This window comes from Apium graveolens, chromosome 8, assembly GCF_009905375.1.
Source record: "Apium graveolens cultivar Ventura chromosome 8, ASM990537v1, whole genome shotgun sequence".
NCBI lineage: Eukaryota > Viridiplantae > Streptophyta > Magnoliopsida > Apiales > Apiaceae > Apium > Apium graveolens.
Genome location: NC_133654.1, coordinates 15,711,666 through 15,733,237, shown reverse-complemented (window position 1 = coordinate 15,733,237; position 21,572 = coordinate 15,711,666). Strand labels below are relative to the sequence as shown.

At 38.9% G+C, this 21,572-nt stretch overlaps 1 non-coding gene across 1 annotated transcript; it reads right to left on the bottom strand.

Moving 5' to 3' along the window:
* Positions 1–4,861: 4,861 nt before the first annotated feature.
* Positions 4,862–4,968, bottom strand: LOC141681483 (small nucleolar RNA R71). Its single transcript, XR_012558914.1, has one exon. It is a non-coding gene; the product is annotated as a small nucleolar RNA R71 (small nucleolar RNA).
* Between the last annotated feature and the right edge of the window lie 16,604 nt (positions 4,969–21,572).

Sequence of the window (21,572 nt, the reverse complement as noted above, 5' to 3'; positions counted from 1 at the left end):
AAGCGTAAAGTGAAAATAAGAATTCAATTGGGCTTTTATACTTTCTTGAATTAAAACACAAATTAAAACAATTAAATGATACTTTTAAGTAAGTGAAAGTCGTTCAGGAATAAAAGAAACTATAGAAATTCTGAAAACTACCGTAAATACAAATACATACAACACTGTATATCTGTATCAACGGTTGAGTAAAAGAATCAACGGTTGTGACTCACTAACGTGACATATCAACGGATAAGGTAAATAATTATCCGTTGATGAACAACACTATTTTATCCGTTGAAGGATAAAATTACCAGAAATGTATTTATCTTTCAACGGATAATGAATATCCGTTGATAGAATAATTTTGGCTTTCAACGGATAGGGAATATCCGTTGATAGGATAAGTCTTGATTAAAGCCAACTTTGTTCTTGCAGCAAATTCATTTCAGGCTACAAGACAGATTACATAGATGACATAGATTATGAATAGTTAAGCATACCTAACTCACTTACTAATCTTGTGAATGTTGATTCATCAAGTTGCTTGGTATATATGTCTGCAATCTGCTTTTCACTTGGAACAAAATGAAGTTCCACTGTACCTTTCATCACATGTTCCCTAATGAAGTGGTACTTGATATCAATGTGCTTGGTTCTTGAGTGCTGCACTGGATTTTCAGTAATGGCAATGGCACTTGTGTTGTCACAAAATATTGGAATTTTGTCAACAGTTATACCATAGTCAAATAACTGATTCCTCATCCACAGTATTTGTGCACAGCAACTCCCAGCTGCAATGTATTCAGCTTCAGCTGTTGATGTGGAAACAGAATTCTGCTTCTTGTTGAACCATGATACAAGCTTGTTTCCTAGAAATTGACAGGTGCCTGTTGTGCTTTTCCTATCTAATTTGCAACCTGCATAATCTGCATCTGAGTAGCCAATTAGATCAAAACCGGACTCTCTAGGGTACCAAATTCCTAGATTTGGAGCCCCTTTGAGATATCTGAAAATTCTTTTAATAGCCACTAAGTGAGATTCTTTAGGGTCAGCTTGAAACCTAGCACAGAGACATGTAGAAAACATAATATCAGGTCTACTGGCAGTTAAATATAAAAGTGAGCCAACCATGCCTCTATAACTTGTAATATCCACAGACTTTTCAACCTTGTTTAATTCAAGCTTGGTGGCAGTGGCCATGGGAGTTTTTGCAGGTGAACAATCCATTAAGTCAAACTTCTTTAAAAGATCATAAATATATTTAGTTTGATTAATGAAAATTCCACCACTAACTTGTTTAACTTGTAAACCAAGAAAGTAAGTTAGTTCTCCCATCATGCTCATTTCATATTTACTTTGCATTAATTTAGCAAACTTTTTACAAAGTTTATCATCTGTAGATCCAAATATAATATCATCTACATAAATTTGTACAAGTATCTTAGAGCCATTAACATTTCTAAAAAAGAGAGTTTTATCAACAGTACCTCTTGTGAAGTGATTATCTAGAAGGAACTTTGATAAAGTCTCATACCAGGCTCTAGGTGCTTGATTTAGTCCATAGAGTGCTTTCAACAAATAATACACATTGTCTGGAAAATTTGGATCTTCAAAACCAGGAGGTTGGGTTACATAAACTTCTTCCTCCAATTCCCCATTTAGAAATGCACTCTTGACATCCATATGATAGACTTTGAAATTGGCATTAGCTGCATAGGCTAGAAAGATTCTGATGGCTTCAAGTCTTGCAACTGGAGCAAATGTTTCATCAAAATCTATTCCCTCTTGTTGAGAATAGCCTTTGGCAACCAATCTGACTTTATTCCTTATGACAATGCCATTTTCATCCATCTTGTTTCTGAATACCCATTTTTTGTCAATAGAACTCTTGTTCTTTGGCTTGGGTACCAGCTTCCATACTTTGTTCCTCTCAAATTGGTTTAGCTCCTCTTGCATTGCTAAAATCCAATCTGGATCCAATAGAGCTTCTTCCACTCTCTTAGGTTCCTCATGTGATAGAAAGCTACTATACAGACATTCATCTTGAGTAGCCCTTCTAGTTTGTACTTTTGATGTAGCATTCCCAATAATCAGTTCAAAAGGGTGATTCTTGGTCCATTTCCTTTGAGGTGGTAGATTAGCCCTTAATGAGGTTGCCTCAGTATTGTCATGATGTGAGATAGAATGTTGATTTGTTGAAACTCCCCCTGAGTTGCTGATCCTTTGAAAGGAAATGGGAGTTCTATCAACTGATGAGGTGAGGTGATTATCCGTTGATAGACTGTGATCAACGGATGCTTCGTTATGAACTTCAATGGATGATCCACTTTGTCTTTCAACGGATGCTGCATTGCTTCTTTCAACGGAAGCTGAATTTTGACTTTCAACGGATGCAGCATTCTGTGCATTATCCAAAGACAGACTTTGGTTTCTTCTTGAGATGTCTTCTTCATCATTCTCATCTTCACTATCATCACAATATATCTCAATATTTTCAAATATGAGTCCTTCATGATGTCCCTCATCTGTTAGTCCATTAATCTTCTTATCATCAAACACAACATGTACAGATTCCATGACAATGTTGGTTCTTAGATTGTAGACCCTATAAGATTTTCCAGCACAATAACCAACAAATATTCCTTCATCAGCCTTTGCATCAAACTTTCCTTTGTGATCAGATTGATTCCTTAAGATGTAACATTTACAACCAAAGACATGTAGAAAGTTTAAAGTTGGTTTTCTTCTTGATAAGTGGCATTTTATACCACTTAGAACGTCTGAAAATGGCTTAAATTGGTGTCTTGAAATCAAGTATTTTGTGTATTTGATGCGTTTTTCTAGTGTTTATGCATTTCAGGGTATTAGTTGCATTTCGGGGAAGGAATCATCAAGAATAAGCCTTGGCATGTGTTCACCATTGCGAGAGGAAAGGAATGGGCAGATTACGGCGAAGAAACGGAGCAAGCTTGGAATTTTTCCAGTAGGGTCCTGCGCGCCCGCGCAGCAATGCTGAGCGGCCGCGCAGCAGCCTGCGCGCCCGCGCAGAAATGCTGAGCGGTCGCGCAGGGTCGGGAAAAAATACAAATTAGTTTAGACTTCTACTTCTGTTTGGCTTCCAACTTCTATGTAATCTGAGTTTTATGGGACTATTATATAGGTAGATTTGAGACGTTTTCACAGAGATTATGAAGGAGATTATGTTTTAGATTGTGTTTTATGCAAGAAGCAAAGGAGATAAGGAAGAAGACCGATTTAGCACACCACAACGAAGGGGAAGCATATATTCTTGTGATTTTTGTTTTGTTGTAACGTTGGATGCTAGTTTTCTTGCTTTGACTTATTTACTCTTGTGACGTACTCGGTTTTAATATAATTAGTGTAGTTATTATTTTCTTGTGTTGTTTGTCATGATTTCATATGAACCCATGATGGCGATAAGTTCTATTATGGGCTAATCGTGATCATGGGGTTACAATGGATTTATTATGGAATTATTTAGTTAATTGTTTAATACTTTAGTGTGTGATGATTGCATGATATCTAGTATTGGTTGTGCGTATTCGTCTTATGTGCGTCGCGAACATATAAGATAGGGTGTTAATCTCTTGTGAAGCGACGGTGGATCTTGAGATTTAGAACTTGCCATGCTAGCATAGGTTCATGTACGTTGAGCATGATTAGTGGGTAACTCTAACAGTTTTATTTGCCCTATGTAATCAAAAGAAATAACTTGTGCTTAAATCGTTGTGTTGTCAATTTCTGTAGACATATAGGAACTCAACATAATTGATGACTATTCAACTTCTATCTTAATTGTGGATGTTTGGTAGAATGGTATTAGTACAATGAAAGTTGGCTTTTATCAGTTTCGTGTTATTCGATTAATATCATCACTGTCACATGCTAAAGGTAATAACAATGGCTATAGAAGGAAGTAATAATGAAGTTGTGATCTCATGAGTGTTTTATTATTGATAATTTGAAGTGTTAGTTAAGTGGTTAATTAAGTAGTTAATTATAGTTAATATTTGATCAACAATTTTAAGTGTTATTATCTTAACATTGAGAAGTAATCATACATTGGTGAGTGAGTTTAATTAGACAATAAATTAGTCTGAGTCTCTGAGGGAACGAACTAGAAAGTATTCTATATTACTTGCGAACGCGTATACTTGCGTGAATATTAGCGCGTGTTTTCGCCCTAACAAGTTTTTGGCGCCGCTGCCGGGGACTCGGCGTATTTGTTTAGTTTATGTACTTACCATCATTGGTCATTAGGACTCAGTGATTAGGACGTAGTAGTTACTTACTCTTTTCGGTTGTGTTTCAGGTACTTTAGCAAGCGTTTATGCAAACTCGTTCTTGTGCTCGCAAGAGGACTTTAGATACAGCTGAGGAGACAGACGAAGTTCTTGATATTCCGGAGAAGTTAGATTTTGAGGATTCGGATTCAGGAACTGAGCAGAAAGAACCAGTAAACATGGGAGATCGTATTGTTCAAGCTGATCCAGCTCTTATGGATTTTTCTCGGCCTAAAATTGATGATATTCAGTCAAGCATCCTTCATCCGGCTATTCAAGCTAACACCTTTGAAATCAAGCCGGGCACTATTCAGATGGTGCAGAATTCTGTTTCTTTTGGAGGAGCGGTAACTGAAGACCCCAACATGCACATAAGAAATTTTGTCGAGATCTGCAGCACTTTTAAGTATAATGGCGTGACTGATGAGGCTATCAAGTTGAGGCTTTTCCCATTCTCACTGAAGAATAAGGCTAAAGACTGGTTACATTCTGAACCAGCTGGGTCCATCACTACGTGGCAAGATCTTGCGCAAAAGTTTCTGGTGAAGTTTTATCCAATGGCAAAGACTGCTGCTATGAGGAGTGCTCTTACTCAGTTTGCGCAGCAACCTACAGAATCTATGTGCGAGGCTTGGGAACGCTACAAGGAAATGTTGAGAAAATGTCCACATCATGGAATGCTGGATTGGATGGTGATCACTGGTTTCTATAATGGTTTGGGGGCCCAATCTCGGCCCATGCTCGATGCAGCAGCTGGAGGCGCCTTATGGGCTAAAAGCTATACTGAGGCGTATAATCTTATAGAGATGATGGCTGCAAATGAGCATCAAAACCCAACTCAGAGGATGACGTCAGGCAAGGTAGCAGGTATTCTGGAAGTTGATGCAGCCACCGCTATTGCAGCCCAGCTCCAAGCGCTATCAATGAAGGTCGATTCTCTGGCTACGTATGGAGTTAATCAAATAGCTATGGTTTGTGATCTTTGTGCAGGTTCTCATGCTACGGATCAGTGTTCTCTTGTCAACGAATATGTTCAGTATGTGAATAATTATCAGCGACAACAGCAGCCTGTGCCAGCGACCTATCATCCTAATAACAGAAATCATCCAAATTTCAGCTGGGGGAATAATCAGAATGCGATTCAGCCAACATATCAGCAAGGAGTGAGTAAACAGTTTAACCCACCTGGATTCCAGCAACCACAGCAGTATGCTACAAGGCAATCATATCCTCAACAGGGAAGTGCAGCTGCACCTACTAGTGCTGATTTTGAGGAACTTAAGCTATTGTGCAAGAGTCAGGCGGTTTCTATCAAGACCTTGGAAAATCAAATCGGTCAATTAGCCAATGCAGTGCTCAATCGTCAATCTGGCACTCTTCCCAGTGACACGGAAGTACCGGGTAGGAAGGAAGCTAAAGAGCAAGTCAAGGCTATTACCTTAAGGTCTGGAAAAGTAGCTGATGCTGAAAAGGCAAAAGAAGTCGAAGCTGAAGTTAGAGATGAAGAATCTAAGCAAAAGGAGAAAGCGGCGGAACCAAGAAAGACTACTGTTGAACACACTCTGCCTGAGGCTAATACAGGGGAGAAACAGCTCTATCCTCCACCACCTTTTCCTAAGAGATTGCAGCAACAAAAGCTGGATAGACAGTTTGGGAAGTTTCTGGAGGTGTTCAAGAAACTTCACATCAATGTACCTTTCGCTGAGGCTCTGGAACAAATGCCTAGTTATGCGAAGTTCATGAAGACTATTCTTTCAAGGAAGGTGAAACTGGATGACCTTGAAACCGTTGCTCTCACGGAAGAATGCAGCGCTGTTCTGCAGCAAAAGTTACCGCCAAAACTGAAAGATCCAGGAAGCTTCACCATTCCTTGCACCATTGGCAATCTAACTTTTGACAAGTGCCTTTGTGATTTGGGAGCAAGCATTAATCTAATGCCTTTGTCGATCTTTAAAAAGCTGGATCTGCCTGATCCAAAACCCACATACATGTCGCTACAATTGGCTGACCGTTCCATTACTTACCCAAGGGGCATAGTTGAGGATGTGCTCGTCAAGGTGGATAAGCTCTTCTTTCCTGCAGATTTTGTTATTCTGGATTTTGAGGAAGATAAGAAGATTCCCATAATCTTGGGGAGGCCTTTCTTGGCTACTGGCCGTACCTTGATAGATGTGCAAAAAGGGGAACTTACTATGCGGGTCCAAGATCAGGATGTGACCTTCAACGTATTCAAGGCAATGAAATTCCCTACAGAAGATGAGTAGTGCTTAAAAGTGGATGTGATTGATTCTGCGGTTACTTCGGAACTCGAGCACATGCTAATGTCTGATGCATTGGAAAAGGCCTTAGTGGGGGAATTTGACAGTGATGATGAAGATAGCAACGAGCAATTACAATATCTGAACGCTTCTCCCTGGAAGCGAAAGCTGGACATACCATTTGAATCTCTTGGTACTTCTGACCTCAAGAATGCTGAAGGGAAGCTCAAACCGTCAATAGAGGAAGCACCTACCTTGGAGCTCAAACCATTACCTGAACACTTGAGGTATGCTTTTTTAGGTGATTCATCTACGTTACCTGTTATTATTTCAGCTGACCTTTCAGGTAGTGAGGAAGACAAGCTCTTAAAGATTTTGAGAGAATTCAAATCGGCTATAGGATGGACCATAGCAGACATCAAGGGGATAAGTCCTTCATATTGTATGCATAAAATTCTGTTAGAGGAAGGTAGTAAGCCAACTGTGGAACAGCAGCGAAGACTGAACCCGATCATGAAGGAGATGGTAAAGAAAGAAATTTTGAAATGGCTAGATGCAGGCATCATTTATCCTATTTCTGACAGCTCGTGGGTGAGCCCCGTACAATGTGTACCTAAGAAAGAAGGTATCACTGTGGTCGCAAATGAAAAGAATGAGCTCATCCCTACTCGAACAGTTACAGGATGGAGAGTATGCATGGATTATAGGAAATTGAACAAAGCCACAAGGAAGGATCACTTTCCTCTTCCATTTATTGATCAAATGCTTGACAGATTGGCGGGACATGAGTATTTTTGTCTTCTAGATGGTTATTCCGGGTATAATCAGATTTGTATTGCACCAGAGGATCAGGAAAAGACTACCTTCACTTGTCCGTTTGGCACATTTGCTTTTCGTAGAGTTTCGTTTGGGTTATGTGGCGCCCCGGCCACCTTTCAGAGATGTATGATGGCTATATTCTCTGACGATTGGAAATAACGTCGAAGTGTTCATGGATGACTTCTCCGTCTTTGGACACTCATATGATGAATGTTTGAATAATCTGCGCGCCGTACTCAAAAGATGCGTGGAAACTAATTTGGTGCTTAATTGGGAGAAATGTCATTTTATGGTGCGTGAAGGCATTATCCTTGGGCATAAGGTCTCTAGCAAGGGTCTGGAGGTGGACAAGGCCAAGGTGGGAGTCATTGAAAATCTTCCCCCACCCAATTCTGTGAAAGGAATCCGTAGTTTTCTTGGTCATGCGGGTTTTTATCGGCGATTCATCAAGGACTTTTCAAAGATATCTAAGCCGTTGTGCAATTTGCTTGAGAAAGATGTGCCTTTCAAATTTGATGATGAATGTTTGGCAGCATTCGAGACTCTCAAGAAGAGTTTGATCACTGCACCAGTTATTACAGTACCAGATTGGACAGAACCGTTTGAGATGATGTGTGATGCGAGTGATTATGCGGTAGGTGCAGTTCTGGGACAGCGCAAGAAAAATATCTTCCATGTGGTCTACTATGCGAGTAAGACTTTAAATGGGGCCCAATTGAACTACACCACTACTGAGAATGAGCTTTTGGCTATAGTCTTTGGCTTTGAGAAATTTCGATCTTATCTGCTTGGTACGAAAGTAACAGTATTCACTGATCATGCAGCTATTCGCTATCTGGTTTCTAAGAAGGATTCGAAGCCGAGACTCATTCGTTGGGTGCTTTTACTTCAGGAATTTGAGTTAGAGATCAAAGATAGAAAAGGTACTGAGAATCAAGTAGCTGACCATCTCTCTAGGTTGGAGAATCCCGATTCTACTTCACAAGATAGGACGTTAATCAATGAATCTTTTCCGGATAAGCAATTGTTTGCAATTCAGGAGGAAGAACCATGGTTTGCAGATATTGTAAACTATCTCGTCAGCAATATAATGCCTCTTAATTTGACATTCGCTCAAAAGAAGAAGTTTCTGCATGAGGTGAAGTGGTATATGTGGGATGAACCATATTTGTTTAGACAGGGAGCTGACCAGATCATCAGGAGATGTATCCCGTTCTATGAGACGGAGGGGATATTACGAGACTGCCATTCCACGATTTATGGTGGACACTATGGAGGTGAGAAGACGGCAGCTCGTATTCTGCAAGCAGGTTTTTTCTGGCCTACTTTGTTCAAGGATGCTCATCAGTTTGTTTTAAGGTGTGATCGTTGCCAAAGAGTGGGAAATTTGTCAAGGAAGGATGAGATGCCATTAAATGTGATGCTTGAAGTCGAGGTCTTTGATGTGTGGGGAATCGATTTCATGGGGCCTTTCATCTCGTCTTGCAATAATCAGTACATCTTGCTGGCAGTCGATTATGTCTCAAAATGGGTCGAAGTTAAAGCTTTACCGACAAATGATGCAAAGGTAGTACTAAATTTTCTTCATAAGCAAATTTTCACAAGGTTTGGAACGCCTCGGGTAATCATAAGTGATGAAGGATCGCATTTTTGCAACCGTAAGTTCACTTCTATGATGCAGCATTATAATGTGAATCATCGAGTAGCTACTGCCTATCATCCGTAAACAAATGGTCAAGCGGAAGTGTCTAACAGAGAGATAAAGCGTATTCTAGAGAAGGTTGTTTGTCCGTCAAGGAAGGATTGGTCTTTAAAGCTCAATGAAGCTGTTTGGGCTTACAGAATAGCATACAAAACTCCACTTGGGATGTCACCATTTCAGTTGGTGTACGGTAAGGGATGTCATCTACCGGCGGAGCTTGAGCATAAAGCCTACTGGGCATTGAAGAAATTGAACCTGGATTTAGATGCAGCTGGTAAGAAAAGAATGCTTCAGCTTAATGAACTTGATGAATTTCGACTTCAAGCATACGAGAATAACAAAATGTATAAGGAAAAGGTGAAGAGGTGGCACGATAGGAAGCTACATCCTAAGTTATTTGTGCCAGGGCAACAAGTTCTGTTATTCAACTCTCGGCTCCGACTTTTTCCTGGGAAGTTGAAATCAAGATGGTCTGGACCTTTTATTGTCAAAACTGTGTTTCCACATGGAGCGGTGGAAATTTTTGAGAATGATTCGGACCAAGCATTCAAGGTTAACGGTCAGCGGTTGAAGCACTACTATGGGGACATGGCAAACCGAGAGGTGGTTAGTGCCATTTTGTTGACTACTTGAGAAAGGTACGGAACGTCAAGCTAATGACAAAAAAGAAGCGCTGCGTGGGAGGCAACCCATGAATTGTTGTTACAGGAATCCTTAGAAGTTAATAACCTATCCAAAAACACAAAAAAATCAGAAAACAGGGGCTGAAAAAAAAATTCCAGAGACCCTCTGCGCGCCCGCGCAGAAATGCTGAGCGGCCGCGCAGGGGTCGAGTTCCAGAAAATTTTTTACAGTTCAGAGAAAAAAAAAAAAAACACAAAAACAGTTTTAGCCCATAAACCCACGAATTATTCTCACTACCCCATCATTTTAGCCCTTAATTCCCAAACCCTAATCTAATCCACACCCTATATATACATACACCTATCCTACATATCTCCCACAAAACTTCCTACACTTAAACCCTCTCACAAATATCAAAAATCAGTTCTTACACACTTTTATTCACGAATCAATGGCACCCAAGAGAGCACGCACTATTGACAGCAGCAGCACAGTTCCTACTGCTGATTCATCGAGGGGTACTGCTGCAAGACCTCGGTTAACTGACAGAGCTGCGGAGGAGGAGTACACTAGGCTGTTGGGGAAGCCGATTCTGAAAGAGAGGGGGTTTTTACCATCAGGGAGGGATGGTGAGTTGTTGCCCATGATTGCAGAGAAGGGGTGGATAGCTTTTTGTGAGTCACCCGAAGCAGTACCGATGAGCGTTGTTCGCGAGTTCTACGCGAACGCGAAGGCTGAAAAGAATGGGTTTTGTAACACCCCCAGATCCGGGGTCGGGGATCCGGGTCGTCACGGTCTTTCTTTCCACAATATCACTTCACTTAATTAATAATAAATAACCTTATGATGTGACCCCACACTAACACACACCACAACCCGTTATAGTCTCAGAGATGAAATTTAAATAAGTACAAGTCTTTGAATCCACAATTTAAAAGTTATTACATCCCAAAATGATTACTTGATAAATTTACAGTTAATTGCCATTATCTGCCACAAGTTATAATTATACATAATTGATTCTCAAAAGTAGATGGTCTGATCTACAATAGATCTACCTCTGCAGCTATAGCAGCTACAACATCAACGGGAAGACGCGGGACGCTTCCCACGCGCTTGCGCTGGGTCTGCTGGAGTCTGGCTATCTTTCCTAACTGTTGTTGTGTGATGAAGAAAGAAAGCAAGGGTGAGCAGCAAGCCCACCAAAATAATATGTATAATGATTAACAATATATAAGCCTTCTCATAGTACTCATGAAAGTCTTGGTCAAAAGAAATGAACCAAGTTGATATCTTAATGCGATCAAGTCGCAAAATATTCATTATATATATATACATATATACTTTTCAAAATATTGGAAGTCCTCTTCCATGCACAATATACACAAAGTCCCAGTGTATAACTGTATAAAAAAAATATCGTTGCAAGGTGATCTCATATATCTAACCTTGTCTCAACGTTTTTCTGAAAATCTTTGTCATTCATAAGACAATTATTAATTAGATATAAGTTTAAAAGATAAAGTTACAAGATACCCCAATATACTTATATCTTTCCCAAATACTACTTGAACTACCACCGTTCAAGTTATAATTAGCTTCAAAAGTTCATCACATAGATGAGACTATAAGGCAAGATTTGAATATATTAAATCTTTAAAATATTATCAAAATAAAATGAAGTTACGAGATACTTCATTTGATGTAAACATCATTTTGAAAACTTGACCCTGCCAACACTCAACAATCGCCCAACCGTAGCCTTTCTATCGAAGTGCTCTGGGTAGTGTTGCAGAAATTATCCAATTGGATGATGAACTCATTACGGGAGTTTGCCGCGCCAGGAAGACCACTTACGATGATCAGTCGTAGTAGTACAACCCCACCATTTTCTACATGTAGAGGAGAACCTGTCGGATTTACTTGTCAACCGAACACTGAACTCCTAAGGAATGGACCGTCTTAGCGGAACTTCCAGGCCATTTGGGCCAATATAATAAGGCTGGGCCGGCGCTACTCGGCCACTTACGCCACTCCTAGTTCAGATGAAATCCATGACTCTGAAACGTAAAGCTTGTCCCCACTTTCCCCAAGTAGAAACTTGTTGATACGGCTCCACCAAGAAGTCGTATCTATTTGGAAAGGAGAACTCACCGATATTTCCCAGGCGATGCCTGTTAATGGATTAACTTGTTCCAAGAATTTTACTTCCCGAGTGTTGGGTAAGTAATCAATTCATTTATCAAAACCGCAACCTTGTTGCGAATATAAAACACACCACAGAGCCGGATCCCTCAGGTTTTGAGCGAGTATTTAAATCCCCTTCGAAAGGAGGATCTTAAAAAAAATGAGTTTTTGGGATCCGCTCTAACTTTTAAAAAAATCATTTTGAAGACTCGCAAAACATTTTTAAGAATGTTTGGAGTGAAGCTGATTTAATGAAGTAAATCAGTCCCCAGAATATTTAGAAAATGTCTGAATATTATTATTTAAATAATATTCCCATAAAGAATAATCTTTATAAAATAATTGAAGTAGAAGTATTAAAACTTATACTTGAAATGAATAGCAAATAATCAAAGATATACTTATACGAAAGTAATATCTTTATTTGAATAATCAAAAGTAAGTTTGATTATCGACACCTTATTCTTTAATACAATAAAGAATATTATTAAGTAATAAGCGGAGTCATAATACCTCGAATGAATACTATAAATAATATTCATAAAATAAAGGAGTCATACATCCTCAAATGAATATCCAAGTAATATTCAATAATAATATAAACTGAGTCATAAGCCCTCGAATGAATATTCAAATAATATTCAAATAATAAAATAAACTGAGTCATAAGCCCTCGAATGAATACTCAAATTAATATTCAATTAAGTAAAATAAAGGTATCGAATAAACCTTATTCGATCCATAGTTTTAAAAACTATATCCATATATATAAATATATATATATATAATATACTCGGGAACATCGACTCCCGGTTTAGAAATATGTTCACCTTTTATCCCCTATACTAAGGGTATACGCAACTACTTGCTTATTTCTAGCATAGGTATTATGCAACTATAAGCATTGAAATCAACAGATAGATAACCAGATTACGAAACAGACATGCATATATACCATATCAGCATGCTCCAATATATCGCAAAATTTGCTAATAACAATCATGCACTATCACAAGATAATGCATATACATATATTTACATCACAACAACAGTATATCGGGTAGAAAACTTGCCTGAGCGACTGGGGGTTACGAATGGCTCGGGACGAGTCTGGTAAACTATAAACAACAAGTAAGTTGGAATTAAACCAAAGTCACTTGTAAATCTATACTCTAACCAACTCAGACTCTAACGCTCGTTTTGCACTTACTGATTCTCTTAAGTCACTCGAGTACCCTCGGCTCCACCATTTTTAATAATTTAACCTTTACGAGTTTTAAGGCGATTCCTTCGCGAGTGTCTTACCAACTGCCTAACACACTTACCATAAATGTTTCATGCATTAATTAACCCTTTTTGGTCTTTAACCTATGTTTCAAAGTAAGGCGAGGGGAAAAGTTTCGTTCGCGAAACGCCGTTACTTGAAACGGTCGTTTCTCCTAAACCGTGCATCGGAATCGAACGAACTACATATCAAAACGAAGCTCGTAACATGAGCTATCTAAACATGGCAGTGGTCATAATCTAGCAGGGGGTTCTCGGGTCCTAATGTTATGCACAAAAACAGTCCAAAGAAAATCGGACGTTACGACGGCTATGTTTACGTGATTACCAATGTTTAAACTACTCCAATTAACCACCAACCAACTCATAACCATCAATACAACAAAACTTCACCAAAACCATACCACATCAGTCCATAATCTCCAAGTTTTTCAACTCAAACAACCCCAACCACGACCTATGAACTATAATCAAGCTTCAATTACCAAAAACACTTCCAAATCAAACCAAACTACTAATAATCACAATCCATGCTTCTCATTTCACAACACCAACCATTAAACTTACTAACAAATAAAGTAAAGGCTAGGGTTTGAAGTTTATACCTTCCTTGGGAGGTGTTAAGTTGCTAGGAAGCCTTAGGGAGCCTCATACAAGCTTGATCTTTCCAAAGAAATCAAGAACACAAAGTTAGGCTTTGAAGTTTCTAAAAGTCCGATTTAAAGAACTGTACAAATGAGGGTCTTACCATGATTATTTGGACGAGACTTGTGAATAAGAGTTGTAGGCTATCTCAATACCTTTCCAATGAGCTATAGAACACAATATTTGAGTGAGAAATGAAGGAGATACAGCAGTTTTAGTGTTCTGGTTCTGTTTTGGCCGAGAGCATGAAGAACAATGCCTTGGTTTCTTTTTGATTTTGATGAAAAATGATTTGCTTGGCTTGGTTGGTTTGATTTTTGTGTTTGTTTTAGTAAATTACCTAGTTGCCCTTGATTTTGTGTGGTTAAAAAGCCACCACATCTCCTTCCTTCCCATGTCATGCTTGTGTCATCCTCATGATGTCATCCTCCCCTCCTTGTCCTCTTCTCATTGGTTGGGTGACATCATCCTCTCTAATCCCTTTGATTAACTTCCTAATTGTTTGCCTAATGACCGCTGATCTGTTATACGGTTCGCTTAACTTTCGTTTTCGTTTATCGTTTGAAGGATCATACCCGGGATCTTATTACTTAAGTTCCCTTAACCTTTCTCAATATATTATATTCCTTTTATGATCCTCTCCTATAATCCTTTAATTTAAATCCTTTTTATCCTGTTACCTTTTTCTCAAATCTTTCCGTATCTAGTGTATTTCCGGGAAAAATCAAAGTGTTCGGATTTGGATTCTGACGATCTTTACATACACTTATATCCCATATAAAGTACTAATAAAATCTCAGAATATCCATATCAGAACCCCTACATAGTGTGGCATGAAAAGTTTTCTCATTCAGCAAAAACACTATTCATAAGGGTTTCAAAAATTTCCCAAAAATTGGGGTTATTACAGTCTCCCCTCCTTAAAAGGATTCCGTCCCGGAATCAGATAGAAAATGAATAGGGATACTCTCTTAGCATTGCACTTTCTAACTCTCGAGTAAATTTTCCCACATTGTGGTTCTACCATCAAACTCTTACTAGTTTGATAACCCTTCTCCTAAGCACTCGTTCCTTTTTACTCTATACCCTTCCTGGTTGCTCCATATAGGTTACGTCTGGTTGCATGTCTATGCGCTCATATGCCCCTATTTGTCTGGCATCCGAATTACACTTCCTTAACATTGATACGTGGAACACGTTATGAACTTGCTACAGGTTCGGGGGTAGGGCTAGCTCATATGCTAACTTCCCAAACGTCTTAATATATCCAAGGGTCCAACAAATTGTAGACTTAGCTTTCCTTTCTTTCCGAACCTCATCAATCCTTTTTCAAGGGTTTCCAAGGGGATACCTATAACATTACTAGGCCCCCTATTTCATACTCTTTGTCCTTTTTGAGTCAAATCAGCATACCTCTTATGTCCATCTTGGGTTACTACCAGCCGTCCTCTGATTAGATCTATTATATCCCTGGTCCTTTGGACTACTGCGGGTCCGAGCATCTTGCGCTCTACAACTTCATCCTAACATAAGGGAGATCGACATTATCTTCCCTCAAGGATCTCATAAGGTGACACCTCGATAATGACATATGATCTATTGTCGTGATATAACTAAATCCGTGTTAAGTGATCATTCCAAATTTTTTTCAAGTCTATTGCACAGACTCTCATTATAGCTTCTAACATTATAGCTTTTGCTTCTTAATACCCTTTCTTTTCCAGTTCGTAATCGCTACTACCTTCCGTTCCTAATATTATACCGGTTATACTTTTGCTCGTTAGCGTTCTATAACCTTTTAATAACCACGTCAACCTTAGTATCACGAATGTGTTCCCATTCCGCATACTACCACCACTTTATTACTCCTTTTTCAGCTGCTTCTATCTTTGGAAGCTTGATCAATCATATAGAAGTAAAGGAATTTGTTGAGAGATCACTATGATCATGAACACTTGTTATATCGCTTAGTTAGTACAGAAGGTGGCCAGCCTTTAGTACTTGACAAACAATTAAACAATAGCTGGTATCCTACTAGGCTTCTATCACACAGATAGATAGTCATTCGGCAATACCTCCCCTTTCTGGAAGGGTTGTTCTTCTCAGCTTACATGAAATGAAAAGAAGAGAAAAGAACGAATTGAAGAGAATTGTATATATGAAAGAAAAAAAAAATATACTGCCACAAAATATCTGGCTTGGAACCTACCTCTGAACTATAGAGGTTTGTCATAGGAGAACAAATCATATACGTATATAAATCAACATTAAGCATTATAGCCTCGTATTTCCCATGCCTAAATATTTTCGCTATCCCGTCCATCATTCTATAGACCCACACTCTTCCTCGAGCTTATACATAATCACCTTTGAAACTCCCTCGACATCGAAAATCGAATCTGGGATCTCATTCTATACATCATCGTTACTAGAATTCTATGCTTGCACCGCAACCTTCCTCGTATAATAATACGACTCTCTATTGATAAGAAAGAATAATTATTCACCAGGTAGATACTCTACTTAATTAGTCTATCAATGATAACTTATACACTACCACGACCCGATTAGTGGTACTCAATCTCAACACCCATTCCAATACAACTCTCACGGTTGTAATCAGCTCACTACTCGCAGAATCATTGCTGCCTTACTATGGTCCACCACTGACCCACTGTCATCATTCACTTTCCATGAAATCTTAATAGCTAACCATACGGAGTCCATACATGTCATATCAAATCCTTCTAAGGAGGTAACATAATCACCATTTCTGATTCATGAAGAACACTCCTGATCCTGACATACATACATGACATGAAGCAGATAAAAGTGCAGAAGAGTTTCAATCAAAGCAACGATAGCAGGTTAATATTATTCTTAATCATACGCCCTAAATAGAAGAATTAACTCAAGGGTTCATCTAGTCCTTTTTGAAACATGGTCCTGGCTTATCTCAAGATAGGACCTTCTAAGATAGATAGCCCGTTCATGGCGATTACACGAATTAAACCTTTACCAACTACTATTACGGTTGGGTATTGCACAGTCATCAGAAGGAATGTCAATCTTCCAAACCATAATTCAACCTTCACATTTTTAACCATCATCACTGTATTCTTTTGGCACACGCGCCTATAATTATCCTCTTACCCTTAAAGTGTCGGCCACCTCTTTGGCCTTTCCTGATAGTAAAATTTCCTTACAGTCAATGTCATTTTAACCACCTCCAAATAAATTTTCTACCTTATTTCCGATCACTGCTTGAGTGAAGATGTTTTCCTTAAAATCAGATGGGAAAAAAAATATCACCATTTTTCCATAAGTTATTGCCTCAGTCTTTAGAGGCTAATCACTGTCAAGACTGACTCTCAATCATACTTAGAACATTTTTTTTTATCTTAAGTCCTAATTGCCCTGAACAATTTCGACCATTACTGGTTCGATCCATACTTTCTCGTGGTTTAACACGTGCCCCACTTGGCATCATTATAATTACGTCATATTTCCTTTATCCACATTTCTATTCTTGAGAATTTTGAATATTACCTTTTTCCTTATAAAACCTCTAAGGTTATCCTTCAATCGTTCCTCCTGTATTCCCTAGATACAGGACATATCACAATACCATTTACTAATAGTAGAACCATTGTCTATATACTTCTGCAAAATTTATCCACTGATTCTTAAAGGTTGTTGTTACCTTAACCCTTTCCCAATCATACTGTCAAAACTCATACTGTCCCTATTAAGGGTGACATGCCAACCTTTATGCAGTCCCCTAGGATTCATTTTAAGTTACCAATGTTCTATCCTTAATTCCACCTTTAAAAGGTACCTGCATCCTTCCACGAATAAATCAAGTCATATTTCCTTGATAGATTATCATATTCATCATTCCCACCTCGATAGTCTATACCTAACTTCATAATAGCATCCTTATTCAAATTGAGGTCAATCCATATGGCCTCCAAAAGATAACAACGGTTATCCGCTTGTCTTGCCTAATTTGGTAACGATAACAAGGATGTTCTGGAAGATATTGGTCGTGTTCAATGTGAACTTCTTCTTAATAATTCCTTATTTACTTCTGTTGTTTATCTCAACAGTCACCTCAATGTTGGGATATCTTTCATACCTGGCGTCTCCCTTTCTGGGTATCAAGCCACCGGTCTTACATTTCCTTCTTGAAGGTCACTTCCTTCATCCAATTTTTCCTAATTTCTTACTTCCTTATCCCCTTAGTCTATCCGCGTCTCATTATTTATCCTTCGAATTATCTCAAGGTTTCCTCGAATCCTCCCAACTTACAGGGGATAAACTATATGTATCTCTTATGCCCTCAACCATCAATTTTAACTTATGGTGAATCACCCTCATCCTGACGAATGCATACTTTTCTATTTCTATTGCTACGAGTCGTTAGGGTTTCCTCATACCCAACTCCCTTATCATACCTCAAACTCTATTGCCGTTATATTCCTTTCCACTTCAATTTCTTTTTATTTTCCTTTCTCTTATCATTATTTCATGAACCAACACAACATAAGCATTGATTTCAAACATCCCGTCATTCTGGATTCGTGTCCTCAGAACGAATCTTGATAACTTTTACAACTTAGATTCATAATTTATCATACTCGTCTACCTTTGTTCTGGCTCTAAAGCTTTTACACTATCTCCTTATCTTTGGGAATTACTTTCCCGAAAACAATTGACTGAACTTAAATCAGTTTATTATAATCTCTTGCTCCGTGCCTTCCTTGGCCTTTTACCGGCAGGTGGTCTCTCTCTTAGGAGGGTAAGTGATAAAAACAGTCTTTTGTGATTCGTCAATCATTTAGAATCTCAAATGATTCCTATATTTCCTTTAGCCAGGCTCTTGCCTCGACTGGGTCAGCTTGTTCCTTGGAACTCTGAGAGCTTAGCGATTTAAAGGTCCTGAAAGAATTTCCCACCGCACTGTCTCCTCAGGGTGGTGGTTGGGGATAATAGTCTAAGTTCTCTTTAGACAGGTCCATGAATTGCCGTATAGGAGTACCGTCTCGGGTCTCCTTTCCTTACTCGACTTTCTATTTCCTTAGTATGAAATGTTTCATCCTTCTCCCATACTTGGGGTTATCTTATATGTTAAAATCCTCATTTTCCACTTCATTATGTTATGGGTTCCTTCTATCTTGATGGCGACCTCCCTGACTATCAGGTTCAGGGTTTGCTCTAAATCTTATTCCTCAAACTAGCTTTCATCTAAGATCTCATCTTTAAGCTCTTGAACATTTGGAACCCAAATTCTGTAGGAATACCTCATTATTCCCTTCTCATCTTTCTCGATATTAATCTTTTATCTAATTGTTGGCTCTCTGCCTTCATTCATCACTTTTTCTTGGCACAATAATAAATTTTCCAATAATTCAGACCGCATAGCGATCTCAAATAGCTTTTCGGTACCGGCTCCGGTTACCTTCACTTCTATTTCCATTATTTTCAAAATCTCTTATAAACTCTCCAAAAGACATTATCATCTTGAGTCTCTCCTTTTTACTAAGGGCATCAGCCACCATATTGGCTTTCCCCCGAATGATAAAGAATCTCCCAATCATCATTCTTGATTAGCTCTAACCGCCTCCTCTGGCGTATGTTGAGCTCTTTCTACGTAAAAATGTACTAGAGCTCCTATGGTTTGTGTAAATCCCGCACTTCTCTCCATACAAGTAGTGCCTCCAATCTTTAGGGTAAAACTATTGCCACGAGCCTAAGCTCATGGGCGGGGATATCGAATTTCATATTACCTTAATTGTCTTGACGCAGACGCGATTATCTTGCTGTGCTAAGAAGCACCCTAATTCCTTATGCGAAGCATCACTTACAAATCACAAAATCTCCTTTTTCCATCCGGCAACGCCAACATAGGGGCCGTCACCAACCTTTGCTTCAGTTCTTAAAAGTTGTTCTCGCTTTTCTCTGTCTATTCGAACTTCTCAGTCTTATGAGTAAGCCGCGTTAAAGGGGCTACTATCTTTACAAACTTGAATGAACCTCCGGTAGTGACCGACCAGTCCTACCTCTGGTAGTCGCTCTAACCATGGTTATCAATTCCACAGTGGTCCTTTATTCATTCTTGTCAGGATCCTCCATGGGATCCTCCTCAACAACTATCCCTTCTAGGACAACATCCCCAACCGCTAAATCCTCAATATCAACATCATCCGGTCCTGCATTAGGACACTCTATCGGATCCACAATCCGATCTCCAATTAGTAATAAAATATCATCGCGATGTTGCTCCTCAACCTCAGGGTTCGGAGTCCCGCTACCATATACGATAACGAACTACGCTCCTATCACGATATTTATAAGGGTTCCCATAAGGGTTTTAACTGTCAGTACTACGTTAGGTAGCCCGACTATGAACTTGGCAAGAGTTCTTATTATCTTAGTGAACTTATTATCTTAACGTCCCATCATCTCTGAGGTTTATAACGCTTAGCTCTAATACCATTTCTGTAACACCCCCAGATCCGGGGTCGGGGATCCGGGTCGTCACGGTCTTTCTTTCCACAATATCACTTCACTTAATTAATAATAAATAACCTTATGCTGTGACCCCACACTAACACACACCACAACCCGTTATAGTCTCAGAGATGAAATTTAAATAAGTACAAGTCTTTGAATCCACAATTTAAAAGTTATTACATCCCAAAATGATTACTTGATAAATTTACAGTTAATTGCCATTATCTGCCACAAGTTATAATTATACATAATTGATTCTCAAAAGTAGATGGTCTGATCTACAATAGATCTACCTCTGCAGCTATAGCAGCTACAACATCAACGGGAAGACGCGGGACGCTTCCCACGCGCTTGCGCTGGGTCTGCTGGAGTCTGGCTATCTTTCCTAACTGTTGTTGTGTGATGAAGAAAGAAAGCAAGGGTGAGCAGCAAGCCCACCAAAATAATATGTATAATGATTAACAATATATAAGCCTTCTCATAGTACTCATGAAAGTCTTGGTCAAAAGAAATGAACCAAGTTGATATCTTAATGCGATCAAGTCGCAAAATATTCATTATATATATATACATATATACTTTTCAAAATATTGGAAGTCCTCTTCCATGCACAATATACACAAAGTCCCAGTGTATAACTGTATAAAAAAAATATCGTTGCAAGGTGATCTCATATATCTAACCTTGTCTCAACGTTTTTCTGAAAATCTTTGTCATTCATAAGACAATTATTAATTAGATATAAGTTTAAAAGATAAAGTTACAAGATACCCCAATATACTTATATCTTTCCCAAATACTACTTGAACTACCACCGTTCAAGTTATAATTAGCTTCAAAAGTTCATCACATAGATGAGACTATAAGGCAAGATTTGAATAGATTAAATCTTTAAAATATTATCAAAATAAAATGAAGTTACGAGATACTTCATTTGATGTAAACATCATTTTGAAAACTTGACCCTGCCAACACTCAACAATCGCCCAACCGTAGCCTTTCTATCGAAGTGCTCTGGGTAGTGTTGCAGAAATTATCCAATTGGATGATGAACTCATTACGGGAGTTTGCCGCGCCAGGAAGACCACTTACGATGATCAGTCGTAGTAGTACAACCCCACCATTTTCTACATGTAGAGGAGAACCTGTCGGATTTACTTGTCAACCGAACACTGAACTCCTAAGGAATGGACCGTCTTAGCGGAACTTCCAGGCCATTTGGGCCAATATAATAAGGCTGGGCCGGCG